The following is an 11,839-nucleotide window of genomic DNA, read 5'->3' as shown; positions in this document are numbered from 1 at the left end:
ACATACACATTGAGGTGCCAGGGGCAGAACAAACATTCTGCCTCAGTCACCTTTACCAACCCCACCTGCTCAGCAGAAAGCCAAGCAGGGGCCAATTTCCACCAGAATAAGCAAGCCCTGCCTTAATATGGCAGGCCTCAGGACAAAGGAACACCAGAAGGGCACATCTGCTACACTTCAGGCAAACAGAGGTGTGGTACAGAGCCCAGTAGTAAAAATGCACAGCAGGATAAATTTGAAAGGATCCAATTTCTCTCTTTTCCTGGCTCAGAACCTGAAATTCCCCATCGTTGGGAGTCAAACCACCTACCTTCCTTGTCACCTGTGCTGTCACCATGCAGTCGGGGTTGCCATTTCCTACTTGGGTGCGCTGCCAGAAGCTGCACCAAGTGCTCTCACATGCTCTGCTCTGTCACCCCCTCGCTGCTCTCCATTAGTCTCTGGCATCCTCTTGTTCTCCCTTTTCCTCCTGTATTGCAGCTATCCCTTGCCATGACGCCTTCTGGGATTCCTCCATGTCAATGGGGTGCCTCCCTGTGTTCAGCCCGGCAAAAGAGCCTAACGCTTAAAAAAAATCATAGAATCAGTAATGTTGGAAAAGAACCTCCATGATCATCTGCTCCAACCACCCCCAACCACCACTGTCACCTGTGAGAAAAATCTCAATTTTCTTCAGACAGGATCTTCTGTGAAGCTATTTTATTCGCGATTGCAATGGTGGGCGTCCTGTCAATCAGGAGCGCATTTTAGTAAACAAATCATAACCTTTTATTCCCTATTACCCAACGCTTGATCACCTCCCCTGTTTCCTCACTGGCTGAGTGCTTCAGGTTCACAAGCTACTTGACGCTCCTCTATACCATATATGTACAATTTTTCTTTTTTTCAACCCTTTAATTTCTCCTTTCTTACGTTTTGAGAACTTGTGATCCTTGTTTTATTGTTCTCACACAGCTCATCCTGTTCTTCTCAAGCTTCTACCTTATTTTGGAACAGTGAGGCCTTCTACTGTCCGCTTATCTACTTAGCATTTCTCCTTATTACGACTACACAACTACCTTGGAATACAGAAAAGTAATTCTCTACTGCAAAAACACAACTTTGTTTTGGAGCATCTTCCCTATGAAGAAAGGCTGAGAGACCTGGGTCTGTTCAGCCTGGAGAAAAGAAGACTGAGAGGGGATCTCATCAATGTGTATAAATGCCTGAGGTGTGGGACACAGAGGGATTTGGCCAACCTCTTTTCAGCGGTTTGTGGGGATAGGACAAGGGGCAATGGCCACAAGATAGAGCACAGGAAGTTCCGCACCAACATGCGAAAGAACTTATTCACAGTGAGGGTGACGGAGCACAGGAACAGGCTGCCCAGGGAGGCTGTGGAGTCTCCTTCTCTGAAGATATTCAAGGCCCGTCTGGATGCCTACCTGGGCAGCCTGCTCTAAAGAACCTGCTTTGGCGGGGGGTTGGACCGGATGATCTTTTGAGGTCCCTTCCAACCCCTTCAATTCTGTGATTCTGTGATTCTGTTTCTCACACACCCACAAAACCTTGTCCCTAAGTGCCACGTCCAGCCTTTCCACAAAAAGCCCCAGGGACGGTGACTCCACCACCTCCTGGACAACCCGGTCCAACACCTGACCACTCTTTCTGTGAAGAAATGTCTCCTCATTTCCAACCTGAACCTCCCCTGGTGCTACTCGAGGCCATTCCCTCTGGTCCTATCACTATTTAGTTGTGAGAAGAGGCCAACCCCAGCTCCCCACACCTTCCTTTCAGGTTGCTGTAGAGAGCCATAAGCTCTGCCCTGAGCCTCCTCTTCTCCAGACTAAATACCCCCAGTTCCCTCAGCCACTCCTCATTAACACTTGTGGTCCAGGCCCTGCAGCAGCTTCACAGCCCTTCTCTGGACACGCTCCAGGGCCTCGATATCCTCCTTGTAGTGAGGGGCCCAGAACTGAGCACAGAACTCGAGGTACGGCCTCACTAGAGCAGAGGACAGGGGGACAATCACCTCATCCAGCTGGAAATCAGAGTGCAGGGGGATGACAGGGTTGTTGTGGCCAAAGTGCAGGACCTGGCACAGCCATGTTGAGCCTCATCCCACTGGCCTCTGCCCATCGATCCAACCTGTCCAGGTCCCTCTGCAGGGGCTTCCTACCCTGCAGCAGATCGACACTTCCCTCCAACTTGGTGTCATCTGCAAACTTTACTGAGGGTGCGCTCAATTCTCTCATCCAAATCCTCCATAAATATATTAAAGAGGATGGGCCCCAACATGGAGCCCTGGGGAACACCACTCGTGACTGGTTGCCAGCTGGATTTCACTCCATTGTTAACTCCACATAATACAGGTCCAATATAATGCAATATAGGTTAAACTGCATTTAACTGCAAATAATATTGTTCCAGAACTATTTCCTGTTTCTGGACTGTTTGGGCATTGCTCTCAGCAGGCATGACAAGCGACTGTAACAGAGCCCTTTGATTTTCTGGTCACGAGGAGAACTTGGGACTCCAAATGGGTCTGTGGTGAAACCTCTGGGAGTGAAATAACTGGAGAAGGACCAGCAGGGCTCTGGAAAACCCTGAGCTTGTGATGGCTTCAGGAATAGTATCAGGAATAGTGCAGCCAGCAGGACCAGGGAGGTGATTGTCCCCCTGTACTCTGCTCTGGTGAGACCGCACCTTGAGCACTGTGTTCAGTTTTGGGCCCCTCACTACAAGGAGGACATCAAGGGCCTGGAGCGTGTCCAGAGAAGGGCTGTGAAGCTGGTGAAGGGCCTGGAGCACAAGTTCTATGAGGAGTGGCTGAGGGAAGTGGGCTTGCTCAGTCTGGAGAAGAGGAGGCTCAGGGCAGAGCTTGTGGCTTTCTACAGCAACCTGAGAGGAAGGTGTGGGGAGCTGGGGTCGGCCTCTTCTCACAGGTAACTAGTGATAGGACAAGAGGGAATGGCCTCAAGTAGCTCCAGGGGAGGTTCAGGTTGGCAATGAGGAGACATTTCTTCTCAGAAAGAGCAGTCAGGCACTGGGACGGGCTGCCCAGGGAGGTGGTGGAGTCACCGTCCCTGGGGGTGTTCAAGGAAAGGCTGGACGTGGTGCTTAGGGACAGGGCTTAGTGGGTGACACTGGGGGCAGGGGGGTGGTTGGAGCAGGGACCCGTGAGGCGAGCACAGCCCCGCTAACGTACAGCCGTTAACGGTCCGCGAGGCCTACGCACACCCAACCCCCTCCCCCGCCCGCTCCTCACCGGGAAGGGGCGGCAGCAACCCTCCGCCCACCGCCCCCTCCCTCCCGCCATGTGGGCGTGGCCACCCCTCCCCTTCCGCCGCGCGGGGTAAGCGGCGCCCCGGTCACGTGAGGGGGAAGGGGCCGGCTTCCCTCGCCCTGCTCACGTGGTGCCGGGGGGAGTTAGGCGGAAGGGCCGGCGGATGGGCGCGCGCTGCTGGTGCGTGAGGGCCGCGGCGCGCGGGGACTTGGGGGGGAGGAAAAAAGAAGGGGGGGGGGGAGAGGCGCGCGCGCGGCGTCACGTGGCGCGGAGGGTGGGGGGGGGGAGCGACCCGGCGCGCGCGTGGAGGCGAGGAGGGGGCGGTCACGTGACGGCGGTGGGCGCTGCTGCTTTGTGAGGGCAGGTACCGGTGGTGGGGGGGGGGGGGGGTGCAGCGCGCGCGCCAAACACCCCCACCCTCCTCCTGCTCCCCCCCTCCCCTCCCTGTACCCGCCGGGCGGTTCGGTAACGTCCGGCAGCGTTCGGTAACGTTCGGCAGCGCTCGGGCCCGGCCCGGCGGCTCTCGGCTCTTCGGGGCACAGCGGGGACGCCGCGCCCCCCCCCCCCCCCCCCCCCGCTCCGTTTTGTGCCGGGGGCGTCCTGGCGGCCTCGTGCCCGGCCTCGCCGCCCTGCCCCCGTCCCTGCTCCCCCTGCCGGGTGTCCCCGCCGTGCTGGGGGGCGGTGGTGTCACGGCGAGGTGTCCCCGAGCGCCGGGGGGTTGCCTGGGGAGGGAGCCCCCGCTCGGTGGGGGTCCCCTCCAGCTCCTCGCCTGAGGAGAGGGGGACGCCAGGGCAGGGCTTTGCCGTCAGTTGTGCTTCTGTTACAGTGAAAGATGTTGCAGGAGGAAAGTGAGCCCTTCTGGAAGGGGCTGGGTGCAGATCGGGCCTGCTGTGCCTGGCGGCGAGGGGCTCAAGTCCCCATCCTGCAATAAATATCGAAAAATTAAAGTGCCGCGGCGCTGCTTTAATAAAGCACCTGGGGGCTGCTCAGGGGGAGCCAGGTGCGGGGCCGATCCCTCACAGGTGTGTGCGAGGCACGGGGCTCGCGGCGGTGCTGCCAGGAGCAGGAGCTGAGGCCGGGGAGCTGCTCCTGCGGCGGCACTCAGCCCCAGTGCTCCCAGTTCGAGCAAGTGATGAGCGCTGGGAGTAAACCGCCAGAGCAAGGCGATCCCCTATGGGGTGGCTGGCGAGGTGGAGGGGCCGTCCTGGCGTGAGAGCAGCTGGGTGGTTTTCTTTTTTTCCTTGTCCTTCAAGGAGAGAAATTGGAGCTGGATGCGAGGGAAGGGAGGGGGAGGATGTGCAGGCCCGCAGGAGCTGCACTTTCCGCTGAAATGGAGCCCTGCACAGCAAACGGCAGCAGCTCAGCTTTTCTTTTTCCTATTTACCAGGTCCCTTCAGCAGTTCCCGCAGTTGTATCGCGTTCTCCAGAGGAATCTGGGTTTGGATTCCTACCTGACTGACTCAGTATTTATACCTCAGCCTGATCTCTCTGTGGTGGTTTGACCTAACTTGTTTAAAGAATTTATTTTTAACCTTACCCATGGTAACTTTGAAGCAAGCTAAGCTAAATCAGTTTGCAGCACTAATGATGTTTTGGGGCTCCTGGAGTGTTACACGGAGAAACTGGATTAGCTGGTGTAAACTGATTTTGATGTTTAGTCTGGAAAATGGGCGAGCTTTTGTGTTTTTAGCCTCAACAATCTTGGTAACTTCAAGGAGAGAGGGAGGAGTGGGAATTGGAAAAGCTCTGTTCTCCTTTGTTCTAGCTGCACTTCTATCAGTGTACTGATTAAAAAATTGTTTAATAAAAACAAAAGCAGGGAAATTCGAAAACTTAGGCAGCTTCACTTGCATTGTTTTGGCTAGGCTTCGAAAAAGCTCCTGGTGCCATGGAGTTACAAAAAGATTTGACCATTCCAGATTGGAGTTAGATTTACTGCTACAACTTAGGGGAAGCTAAGAAAAATCCCATCAGCAAAATCTTGCCAGTTACTAGAATCTACTGTTTCTTGTTTTTATTTTTTTTTAGTTCTCCTTTTTTTATTTGTCCTTTTGGAATTGTAGAAGTAATTTTTGATGTTTTCTATTCCTTTCATGGACTTTTATGTGATGTTTTCCTCATTAAAGACCGTTTTTGCTCTGTTTTATTTTTGTTGCTGGTGTCCCCCTAGTGATAGTCATCATAGCAGAATTATATGCTGATTAATAGTGCTTCAGAAATGTAAGTATTATGGCATATTAATATTCTGGTAATAATTAGTATTACTAGTAATACTTACAATTTTGGTACTGTTTAATACCAGTACTCAGAATAGGTTCTTTGTCAAAGAGTAAGAAAACAAATATGTATCTTTTATTTATCTTTTTATCTTTGATCTTCTTTGATAAAAGCACAGGAGCAGGACTCTGAAAAAGTGTGTCCTGCTTTCAAATTTGCAGCAGCCTCGTATGACCTTGGTAAAAGAGAAGTCCAGTGACTTGTCCTCTTCATTAGATGACAGATGAAAAGAAACTTGGTGTTATATTTGTATGCTTCAAAACTATTGAATAGAAGGTGCTAGAGGAAATACAAGTCATACCTACTTCAGTGTTGTCCTTCTGCTGGAGCTCTTACTTATTTTATTTCTCTGATGCAGGCCGCTCACTGGTAGCCCATTGTGTCCTCTTTGCTTTTCAGGGACCTAGTTTAGGCTTGTACTGTTTTTCATACAGCTTCCCTAAACAGCTTATGCTCTTTAAAGTGCTGGTTTGGATGAAAGGCTGTGAAGAAGCTCCTCTGCAATTACTTAAGGTTCACATTTTCCAAAAAATTGTACAAAAGGTTTCTCTGTTTTGCTCTAGCATGAAAGGCCACGCTCTTTAATTTTGGCCAACCAACTGTCAGAGTTCCCAGTCCACCTGGGGGCTCTTGCAATCTATTTCACAAGTGTGTTACCTTCAGCCCTTTTTCCCCCATGACTCCTCAATACTGTGAGGAGTGAACAGTGGCTGCAGACAGGCAGACTAAAGCTAATACACTCTGATGCCTGAGATCTCGTGTCTTGCTCAGCTTGCTTTTACTTAATCTTAACTGTTGCTGAGCATGTTGTTTTGTTGGTGTTCTCTCCAGATTGTAGAGCTGGCAAGATACAGGTTGTGTGACCAACTTTGCACAGCTCCCTTGGACAGAGTTGTTTGTAACTCTCAGTTCCCTTGCAGTAATTCTCTTTTGTCCAGGTGTCTTTGTGGGAGCTGCAAGATGCTGTGGCTTCTTTTGAAGAAACTTGTCAAACATTTTTCCCTTTGCTCCCCAGCTCGTTAAATCAGGTCTTCCAACAGGTGAGCTTGGAGGAGTCCCTAACCTGGTTAAGCATAGCAATTTTGCATTTAAAAACAATGAAATGTTTCCCATGTTGAGGGAGCTTTGATCTTCCTCAGAACTTAAGGTTTGCCCTTAGTTGTATTTGTATGCTGAACATGTTTGTTTGTTTTTTTCTTTATCACACAGGAAACACAGTTTATTCCAGCTCTGCAGAAGATGCAGGTTTGGCAGAATTTCTGTTCCAGAATCATTAGTATTTAAATCCAAAGTTACGTGAAGACAACACAGATACTTTCTTCTTAACCTCCAGATCTGAGCCATCAGATTCGCACTTTTCTAACCCAGTTCAATTAAAGTTTGTCTTACTGTGTTAGGCAGCCCTGTGGTCGAAGGTGTAAAGTTTGAGTTCTGTAGCTGTGACCGTGTTTCTAAGTATTGTTAATGGGTAGCTGCATAGAGAGGAAGTCGTTCTGCAGTGTTGCTGTGTGGCATAGGTGTCATCTAGAACACTTCAGTTCTACTTCCCATGACTACAATGTTGTTCCTAGAAGTAGGTATTCAGAGGGTGATTCTTTAGAGATCATATTGAGATTCCTTTTGAGAAGTGAAAACTATTTAATGACAAGTATTTTGAGAATAGTGGATATAATAGTGTAGAATGGAGCATATGGCTTTTAAATCTTTTTTATTTCCTCTGTCTGTTTGGTTCTAAATGTTAACTGAATCACGGCTATTTTATGGTAAACACTAGACTGATTTTGTGTTATCACACAGTGCGTGTTTCCCTGTTCTTGGAGGCAATCACTGATTTCTTCTCTCTTTGAAATTCTGTATTTTCATTCTTAATTTTAAAAAAGTGCCTGTTGTTTTAGATGCTGTTCTAGCAGTGTGAATGCGCGAGGCACCCCGCTGCCAAACCCTGCTCTGCTATCGGGCTGTGCGTACAGAGCACGTACAGGACTGTGCTTGAGAAGTTGTGCTCTGCGCTTTTGAGGGGCAGTACCCCGAGGGACAGATGTCTTCTGCTGCGGGGCTTTAATTCCAGCTTTCAATCCCACGTTCTTCAGAGCACTGACTTGTGATTCATTTTAAGGCGAATATGAATGACCAGGCTTACAGGTGTTAACCTTGGGTGCCTGAACGTGATGAGGAGGAGCCGTGCTGTGCTTCACAACCTTGTGTTTTGCTTCCTTTCGATAGCCACTGAATGAATTTGAGTGTTTTGAACGTGGGTGAGGTGCCAAGGTGTAGCCGTCTGAAATTGGGTGTTAAAATTGAAATCCAGTGTTATGAGCTTTGTGAAGGCAAGTTAATGAAGTTGTTTCAAGTGTTTGAGAAAAGTTTCTGGCTCCTGATATGTGTCCTCAACCTGTTGGGTTTCTTTGCTGCTTCTTGATGTTCAGATAACAGCCATACCCAGGAACTTCTCTTTGCATCTTAGGAAAAGATGTGTTATCTTTCGTGAACGGTTCTGGTATGATTGCAAATATGAAATTCCTTGCAACTGTACATGTGTACTCCACTCCAGTCTTCAATGACTACCATTTCATCTCTTGATGTGTTGCTGGATTAAAGTCCTAATGACTCTCGCACTACCTGGTTTAATTGCAGAAATGATTAGGCTTTCACTTTTCTTTGTGACTGTCTGAGCAGAGTTGCTGGAGCTTAAGAGTTGTCCCAAATGAAGTTGCTTGTGGGGCATTTTTGATAACAGCTTTCCAGTTTTAAGACTTCCTTCCCATTTTTGCTTCATCCGACCACAGACTGGCTGAGGTTGGCAGCGAGTGTCTGGAGATGACCTGGTCCAACCCTCTGCTGAAGCAGGTCACCTACAGCAGGCTGGTAGGACCACGTCCAGGCAGCTTTTGAAGGTCTCCAAGCAGGGAGGCTCCACAGCCTCTTGGGGCCACCCGTTCCAGTGCTCCAGCACCTGTGCAGTGAAAAACCATTTCATTTTGTGCAGACGGAGCCTCCTGCCTTCCAGCTTGTGCCTGTTTCCTCTTGTCCTGGCACTGGGCACTGAAAAGAGCCTGGCTCTGTCTTTGCACCATCCCTTCAGGTTTGTGTATGCAGCGATGAGATCCCCCTTGAGCTTGTGCCTTTTCTAGGTTCAGCTGCTTGACAAATCCGTAGTTCTTCGGGCAAACCCAAGGCCATCTGTTCCTGCACGCCTTTGAGAAGGCGGTGGATTAGGGATGGAGTTTAGGAGGGGTGGTGGTAACAGTCATCCGTGACTCCTCGCAGGTGGAAAGTTGAGTGGGCGCTGGAGATGTGTGTAGGAAAATGCTGTGAAAATGCAATAAGGTGCGTATTCTAAATCAGAGTGATTTCTTTGCTTGTAAATAAGGGGTAATTGGGTGTCTTGGTGCTAGCTGAACTGAGGGCTGTAATTTAGCAGTTCTGTGAGGGAAATGGGTCAAACATTTGATCGTCTGGGAGTGATAACATTGCCCAAGTCCCACGTATGTTCTGTCTAGGAATTGCATGCATAGTAAATGAGGGTTTAATGTGCACTTACGTTTTGTGAAAGGTTAGGGTGAGTTCTTTTTGTACTTCTGTATACCGAGCAGTCCATTTTATGAAGTTCTGTGTGTCAACATGGGTTTTGAAATTACATTTTAATGAGTAAAGCCGAAACCTTCCAGAATTAGACAAGTAAAATAAGAGTGAACCGGATCCAGCTATTCTTCCAGTTCTTGCAAATCCAGCCCTCTTCCCCCAAACCCCAGGAACCCCCTCCAGCTGTAGACAAAGGTTAAAATGAAGTTAGATGGCTAAAAGTATTTCATAGTTGGGGATCCTGAATCTGAGAAAAGCCGGGACAACCCTTTTTGTGCGGTCCTCTGAAATGAAACCGCAGTGAGATTTAGTTTCTGCTAGGAAACTTACCTCAAATATTTATGATTTATCTCCCTTGCTGATTCTGTTGATTATTGGGGAGTGCTTTGAGTGCTTGAGTCATGGGAGTGAGGGAAGAGAAATTTTTTTTAACTTCTTTATTTCATCTCAGTAAACAAATCCATTAAAATAACTCATCAATAGAACGCATCCTGAGTTTCTGTAGTTGTGAAGTGACCTACTTATTGGAAAATATGATCAAACATAGGGCAAGGAACCTCAGAACTCTCCCTTTTCAGGTGATTTTAATATCTAAGCAAAATTTGAGCATAAAAACACACCAAGTGATGCGTTTTGCCTTGCAGGCCAGAACAAGCAGGTTTTGAACATTGAGTCAGGCTGTGGTAGCGAAAAGCTTTTCCCCCTAGCAGAGGCTAAGTGGCTGTTTGGGATGGGAACCGGCTGCAGGAGAGAACAAATGGGAGAGCGTGGCAGCTGGAGCTGTCATCGTTTCCCTCATCAGGACCCGAGGGAGAGGTGGGTGGTGGGGAACTGGTTTTACTGTTATAGGTCCCTTTATCAACAGACCCCGACTGCAAGCTGACATGCGGCTCTTCCGCCCCTTCCAGTTGCTGCACCGTGTAAGAGAGAAGTTGGGATCTGTCGCTGGCATGCTCTTCTGATGGTGTTTTCCCTCTGACTAAACAGGTCTTAGGGCAGCGTGTTGAGGGAGAGAGGCAACAAGCGGCCTGAGGAGCGTGGGCGAGCAGGAGGAGGATGTGGCTTGGGGTGGTTACGCGACAGGTTTGGGATGGGGGAAGAGTTTGATCGCTGATGGGATGGGTTCCTACTTTGATTTGCTCAGATTAGCCAGAGTCTGGCTCCTTGCAGTAGAAACAGAGTCATTAATGCTGGGCAGCCTTAGGTGTGTCTCAGCAAACAAAACAAAATTCCTGCTTTGATGAGTTGCCCTGAAAGTTAGTAATGAAATAATACGAGAATAGGAAGCCCTGCTGGCACACCTGGGCGGGAGGAAGAGGGGAAACTCTTCTCTGCGCCCCTTCTTACATTGGCCCAGTGAAATACGTGGTCCTGCAACTGTGTCTTAGAATCACAGAGTCATTAAGGTTGGAAAAGCCCTCCAACACCATCTGGTCCAACCACCCCCCTACCCCCAATGTCACCCACTAAGCCCTGTCCCTAAGCACCACATCCCGCCTTTCCTTGAACACCCCCAGGGACGGTGACTCCACCACCTCCCTGGGCAGCCCGTCCCAGTGCCTGACTGCTCTTTCTGAGAAGAAATGTCTCCTCATTGCCAACCTGAACCTCCCCTGGTGCTACTCGAGGCCGTTCCCTCTTGTCCTGGTTACCTGTGAGAAGAGGCCGACCCCCAGCTCCTCACACCTTCCTTTCAGGTAGTTGCAGAGAGCAATAAACTGGTGTCATTCAGTTAGCGTTTAGCTGTGTAGCAGCTGGGCAGCTGTAATGCCGTCTGGAAAGTTAAGGGCTTAGTTTGCACCTTATTTTTCCTGGTATTTCTGTAAGTGCATTTTTGTTCTGCTTTTGTGTCTGTGTAGCACAGCATTGACAAGTTGCCTTTTTCCTAGAAGTTTGTACGTGAGCAGACATACTGTGAAATACATCTTTTATATATATATATATATATATATATATTTAAGGTAATCTCTTTGTTCTCTTTCGAGGGAGAGGTGTTGAAGGGGAAGGGGTAAGCTCTCTCTCTCCTGGCGTTCTCGTGGTGGGGAAAGCCAGCTCCATTTAGAGACTCACTTAGTCCCTCTGTTTACTAAGCTGAGACCTTAACCACCTCTTACATTTCCTGAAGAATCTCGACTTCAGACTTCGCAATCTCTCTGCCACGTAAAGTGACCTCACATAAGCAGAGCTCAAACTGCAAAGCTTTGCCAAAAAGCGCATCTAAACCCTACTTGCTTTACTGTAGTTGAAGCCTGAAAACATCCAGCTGAAGGCAATGCATCAAAGACCGAAAATAGAGCTTTACACTAGGCTGTTTTTTCCAAAGGTGTGTTGGGATATATTTATCCCAGTATGGGATTTTATGACTAGAGAAGAGGGTAGCTCTGCTGTCTTGAAATCTCAAAGACCAGTTGGGAAGAAGTGGCGCGCTTAGCTCTTCCAGAGGCTATTTTAAATTGGATTTCCAAGTAGTTCAGCTTCTGGGATGTATCAGGTTTTGTTAAAATATTAACCTGCTGTATTTAGCATCTATTCCTTTGTTTCAGATGTTGTATTATTTTTAAAATGACCCAAATTTAAAAAAAAAAAAAAGTGAAAGGAAGCCATTGGTTTATTTTGTCTAAGGCTGTATAAAATGAAGATTTTATTATGCTTAGGATCGGTGTAAAAAAAAAAATCTCCATGATGTCATGAATATTTTCCAATTGTATTTAAATC

At 48.6% G+C, this 11,839-nt stretch overlaps 1 protein-coding gene across 1 annotated transcript in view; it reads left to right on the top strand.

Annotated features, from left to right (window-relative positions):
• Positions 1 to 2,895: 2,895 nt before the first annotated feature.
• The window catches only part of UBAP2 (ubiquitin associated protein 2), a 55,970-nt gene continuing 47,026 nt past the window's right edge, over positions 2,896 to 11,839 (top strand). The window contains exon 1 of the mRNA XM_040540334.1: positions 2,896 to 2,924. The gene's annotated coding sequence lies outside the window, so the exon portion shown is untranslated. The remainder of the gene's footprint in view (positions 2,925 to 11,839) is intronic.

The sequence above is a fragment of the Cygnus olor genome, chromosome Z, assembly GCF_009769625.2.
Source record: "Cygnus olor isolate bCygOlo1 chromosome Z, bCygOlo1.pri.v2, whole genome shotgun sequence".
Classification (NCBI taxonomy): Eukaryota; Metazoa; Chordata; class Aves; order Anseriformes; family Anatidae; genus Cygnus; species Cygnus olor.
Note: the sequence above shows the minus strand (reverse complement) of the source record. Positions and strands in the feature narration are given on the sequence as shown.